Genomic DNA, 5,922 nt, shown 5'->3' on the forward strand with positions numbered 1-5,922 from the left:
GACATATCTTTCCGCTCGCCTCGCGTTAAATTTTTTCGAACCCGCTGTTCAACTCAAAAAATCTAACGAACACAACGGGACTAACTATACGCGAAACGGACACTTCTAAAAAAATGCTAAATACCTCGGACTATATTCAATACATACACACACCTCTAATAAACTACCTAAACTAACTACACCATATCAATATTTCTGTTTCCCTTTTTTTTACGCAATCTTTCTGGCGTTAAAAACGCATAGGCCATTACGACTAGGTACTAATTACGTGTATCTAAAAACACCCATACCAAAAGGTTTTTACTTCTATAAACCCAAAGACCCCGCGACATCGCGCGGACCCATTTTACTAGTTGGATATATAATTTCAAGAAATGTTTGATTACATGTAAGAATCATCACTACTTATCATCATATTTTAATCACGTTGAAGACAGTGTAAAGTGTAATAATACATGAGACTTGGTATCATCGTAAATGGCCGAAAAATACCATATTCGTAAAGGTGAAATTTTTTTTTTTTTTTTTTTTTTTTTTTTTTTTTTTTTTTTTTTTTGAAAGGCAAAGTTAGTTGTTAGTTGTTAGACTCGAACCTGGGTCACTCTCGAATCCATGAAACATGGATACCAATGAAGCAAGGCCTCATTGGCTAAAGGTGAAATATTTTATTTAACGAACATTAATTCAAATTTCAAATCAATATATATATTTTGCTAACACGTTTTGACAGTGAAAAGAAAAATGAACTCGAGTAAGGATCGGATGTCTTCACATCTCTACCTCTTTTATTACTAAGTGATGACCCATGGCAAGAGCACCGTCATAAAAAATCCCGAGTGCTTTTGATTACTCTCGATTATTTCTTTTTTTAAGAACTTACCGATCTGATTTTTCAAAAGCTGTTTAATTAAGTGGTCAGTGTCGGTTGGTGGGCAAAAGTGAATTTGTTAGCCAAAGTCAAAATTTGTCAATATATTAATATGAATTTAAATTCGGATTTTAGAGTTTTTGAACAAATAAACGATTATGTTATATTTTTAGACAATTATGTTAATGTTTACGTTTATGTGTATGGTTTTGTGCTATATTTACTCATATAATTCTGTAATATATTATTTAAATGTATAAAAAGTTTAATCTGATTAATTCCTAACTAATCTTTGATTAATTCCAGAATTGTCGATTACAACCTCCAAAGTCCTACCATATCCTTTTTGAGTAGTGTGTTTTGCAACCTTTGACAAGAGTTTAACTTGTTCAAAACTTAATATCATCTTATGTAATCATAGTGTCTATAGAAGAAAAACATATTATAGGTAAAGTGAAAATGGGTATCGTCCTAAAGAAACATTAGTTTCGGTTACAACATAGTCACGAGGTTTTTGGTCTATTTCCGTTCACGTTATTCACTACCCATTTAACTAATGTGCTACTTTTTTCCTGCTAGATGACCCATTTTAAGGCTTTAAAACATCTTTTAATTTGTTAAAGCCATATATATATATATATATATATATATATATATATATATATATATATATATATATATATATATATATATATATATATAATGTATGGGATATCTATATATACACCTTTTAATTATTCATTTTTTCTAGGATTTATAGTTTTGGAGATTTCATCAATTCATTTGTAAGTTTTTCTTCCCCATTTTTACGTTCTAAGCTTTTAATTTTATGTTACTCGCTAGTTAAGACCCAATGTAATTTTCGCTATGGAGGTTTCCTAATATTTATGTACGAATCTTGTTTAATATGTATAAATTTGTACAATTTAAGCTTTAATATGTTAATTTGATTAGATTGATTGATCATCCCTACAAATTTGTACAATTTTATGCTAGATTTGCGGGGTATAAATGAATTTAGCTATTTGAGCTCGACTTGTTAAAAGTCCGATTTAAATCGAGCTTAATAAAGAAGCTCAATTGTTTTTTTTTTTTTGATGTTCCAATACTGTAAACACAACTCTTACTAAGTTTAATTTTTAAGCCCGATAGGTCTTCGAAACATTTAAGGATTTTTAAGGTGTTTCGTACCTCCATTTGTTCCATTTACCCAAAATTATTGTATCATCCGCGTATTGAAAATGAGAAACAATGACTTTATTGTTTCCGACTTCCACTCCTTTTATTAATTTTTTACTCACAGCCATGTTTAAAAGATAATTTAACCCTTCACTAGCAATGATGAATAAAAATGGTGAAAGAGGGTCCTTTTGCTAACCCCTCTTTCCGAGAAAAATTGATCGGTTGGTGACCCATTTATAAGAACATGATATGGAAGTTGATATTAGACAGGAACATATCCATTTTTGCCCAAAGCCCCGTAAAACTCATTATCTTGAAGAGAAAATCATAATCGATGCAATTAAAAGCTTTTTCAAAATTCACTTTAAAAATAATTTTTTTTTGTTTTCTAGCTTTGAGGTCATATATCGTTTCAAGGGCTATTAGGAGATCGTCGAGAATAGATCTATCACTTATAAAAGCACTTTGTTCGTCACCTATTAAACACGGGATTACTTTCCTAATTCTGTTGCAAGGACTTTTGAAAGGATTTTGTAGTAACTATTTATAAGGCTAATAGGACGATAACTCGAAAAATTTAAAGGATCTTTTACCTTTGAGATGAGAGTGATAAAGGAGGCATTGCATCCTTTAAATATTGACCCCGATTTCCAAAACCAATTGAGAGCTCCCATGAGGTCGTCCTTGATGATATCCCAAAATTTCGAATAAAACAATAAGACTATTTCTAATCCTGCCTGTGACATCACAGGCAAAAATGCATTTTTTGGCCCAAAAAGTGTACACTAACTCTGACTGGACCATGTCAAATTTTGACCCCCAATAACCCAAAATGTCAAGTGTATGGTGTCAAATATTTGTAGGGTCCACTAATTTATTTATTTTATTCATTTTATTTATTTTGTTCATTTTATCATATTATTTTAAAACATAAAATTATTAAAACTAATTTACTTTATTCCAAAAAAAAAAAAGGTACAACGTTTAAAAAAAAAACACACACCGAAATAAAAAAAAACCCAAAAAAACATAAAAAAGATAAATAATTAAATAAAACTAATCTTCATCGGATTGTTCTTCGTCGGTGTCTAGATTTTGTGGTTTCGGTGGGTTGTCGAGCAAAGGCTTAAAATTATCAAGGTACATTCGCTTAAGCCTAGTGAGAAAGTCTCGTTGTTCCGGGTCGGTGATATCTTCGGTTTTCACCGATAAAACACTTGCACCCGTTAAAGCGGTGCGGAGGAGCTCCTGTTGATCTAAAAGTTTAATACTTTTAGTTTGTGCCTTTATGCTTCGAAATTGCGTTCAAATCATCCTCCGCTTTTGACGAACGAGACGAACGAGACGATTGACTAGAATCGGAGTCATGTGATTTTTTGGCCTTCTTTTTAGCCTTGTCACGTCCCATTGGCCTACGAACAAAATCATCATCAAAAAGATCGTTTTGAGACAACGAATGTTCAAAACTCTCGTCATCCGCACTAAGATCAACTCGACCACCCGTGCCCGGAACATGCCACTTTGATTTATCTTTCAACACATACCAAGCGGCTAGGTTGTTAAACTTTTTCCCTTTTGTATTTAACACGTAGATTTGGTGGGCTCGTGTCAACACATCGACATCATTTGATCCACTTTTCCAATTGCGTTCCGCCTCGTTGAACGGCGCTGCAAACTCACTACAAGCCTTGTTGATGTTTCGCCATTTTGATGACAATTGGTCGTCACCTCGTACCCACCCATTGTTATTGTTGTTGAACTTGTTGTGAATCGTACCCCACAAAGAGCCATACTTTTGATTATTTCCCTTTCGATTATCCTCGGACGAATCAACCCAACACTGAGCTAACCACTCTTCTTCCTCAGGTGACCACGCCGTGACCTTCTTGGTTGCCGGTGTGTAACGAACTTGATCCTCGCCTGCAAATATAAACAAACAATTAACAAAATACAACAAATACATATACATATACTTGAAAAACAGAAAATAAAATATATATACAACAAAAAAAACCGAAAACAAACAGAAAAAAACAGTTAAAAAAAACGAAGAAAAAAAATAACATAAAAAAAATTGGGACAAAAATAATACCTAATTAATAAATATATAAACATATACATATACTAACAAATACATATACAGATGTACATATTTTAATACAAATATGTAAATTCACATACAATTGCAAAAAAAAAAAAAACAGAAATATATAGCAGGGAAAAAAAACAGTTGGAAAAAAATGAAAAAAGAAATAAAAAAAAGAAAAAAAAATACGGAAAAAATAAAATTTGGAAAAAAATAATACCTAACTCGACGTTCTTTTTTGTGTGCCTTCGTTTGGCACGATCTTGTGTTTCCGGAACCGTTTCGGTAGGAGTTTCCGGCACCGTTTCTTGGTAAATCGGAGTCATCAGGGTTTGAAAGTTGCGAAATTGTTGGGCTTCTTCAATACGCCTTTGTTGTTCCAAAAATAATTGATGTTGTTGTTCGGGTGTCAATACTCGGAATTGAGACGCGATCAACGGAACTTGTTGATAGTTGTTCGGGTTTGAAGAACCTCCTCCCATGTAAGTTCCGTACCAATTGGGTGGAGTATTTGGTCGTTGATTTGGATGTGACATAGTATTTTTGTAGAAGATTGAAAAAAAAAAAAATTGAAAAGGTTGTAGAGGTAGAGGAAGAAGATGAAGATGGTAGAAGATGAAGATGGAAGATGGAAGGGATAAATTAAATAGATAAATTATTTTCGGAATTAAAAAAAAAAATCACAAACGGATATATATCCGTTGTAATCTCCAGCCCATCACGCGTTGCCACCTGTCCCTGACGGCTTTCTGACCCGACGTCAAATAGTGAACTGACGCCCCCACGCGTCAGATTCTGACGCCGCGTTGGAGGCGTCAGGGGCGTCAGATTTGGCCACCTCGTCTGACGCGATGGGTTTTGACGCTGCATTGGAAAGAGTCTAAGTTGAGACCGTCGAGACCCGACGCTTTATTTTTTCCACACCCATTAATTGCATCTAGGACCTCTTGCTCATTGAATTTAGTCTGTAAACTTGCTGCCTCTGTTTGATCTAATTTCATGCCATCCCAACTGTTAAGTTTGAAGTTGTTCTTTTAACATTTGGTGAATAAGGATTTAAAGTGGGAGTGAGCCTTGGCTTTTATAACAGAAGGATTTGTAGACCATAGGTAGTTGATGTTTACGAAGTGTATGTTATTTTTATGGTGTCTCCTTCAAATATAGGAATGAAAAAATTTGTTATTTTCCTAATACCCATTTGTATCTCGATTTTTGTTTGAGCATTTCCGTTTGGATTTTTTCTTTATGTAACAAGGCTTCACGATCTAGTAACCAATTTTGTAATTGTTTCTCATTCAAATTGGCCGTCTCTGCTGCAATTTCCGAGCCTTTTACTTTATGTGCGAGTTCCTCAATTTCTGTTTTCAAATTACCTTGTGTGGTATTTTCGTAACTCTTGCTTGACATTTTTGATTTTATCTCGAAAAATACAATCCGGCTTCCAACTGTCTACCTTAATTTCTCACGCTTTTTCGATAATGTCAGGAGCATCTTTAATTATGTTTTAAATGCTAAATACAAACATCCAACACAATTTTTTTTATACAAATATATATTTAATTAATGTCAACAGACATCTTGATACTATCAGACCAATGGTCCTTTAGTAAAATGGTGTGCACATTTAACACGATTATTACCACTTATTCCTACACTTTTATGAACTTTATTTTAAGAAATTGATAACTGCATGACTTGAACCTTTTTAAACTAGTAGCACCGTATGTTACCTTTTGTTCTTTTGTATTAAGTTTTAACTTGACCCTTTTAATGGTTAATGCTTATA

The sequence above is a fragment of the Rutidosis leptorrhynchoides genome, chromosome 11, assembly GCF_046630445.1.
Source record: "Rutidosis leptorrhynchoides isolate AG116_Rl617_1_P2 chromosome 11, CSIRO_AGI_Rlap_v1, whole genome shotgun sequence".
NCBI classification, from domain to species: Eukaryota; Viridiplantae; Streptophyta; class Magnoliopsida; order Asterales; family Asteraceae; genus Rutidosis; species Rutidosis leptorrhynchoides.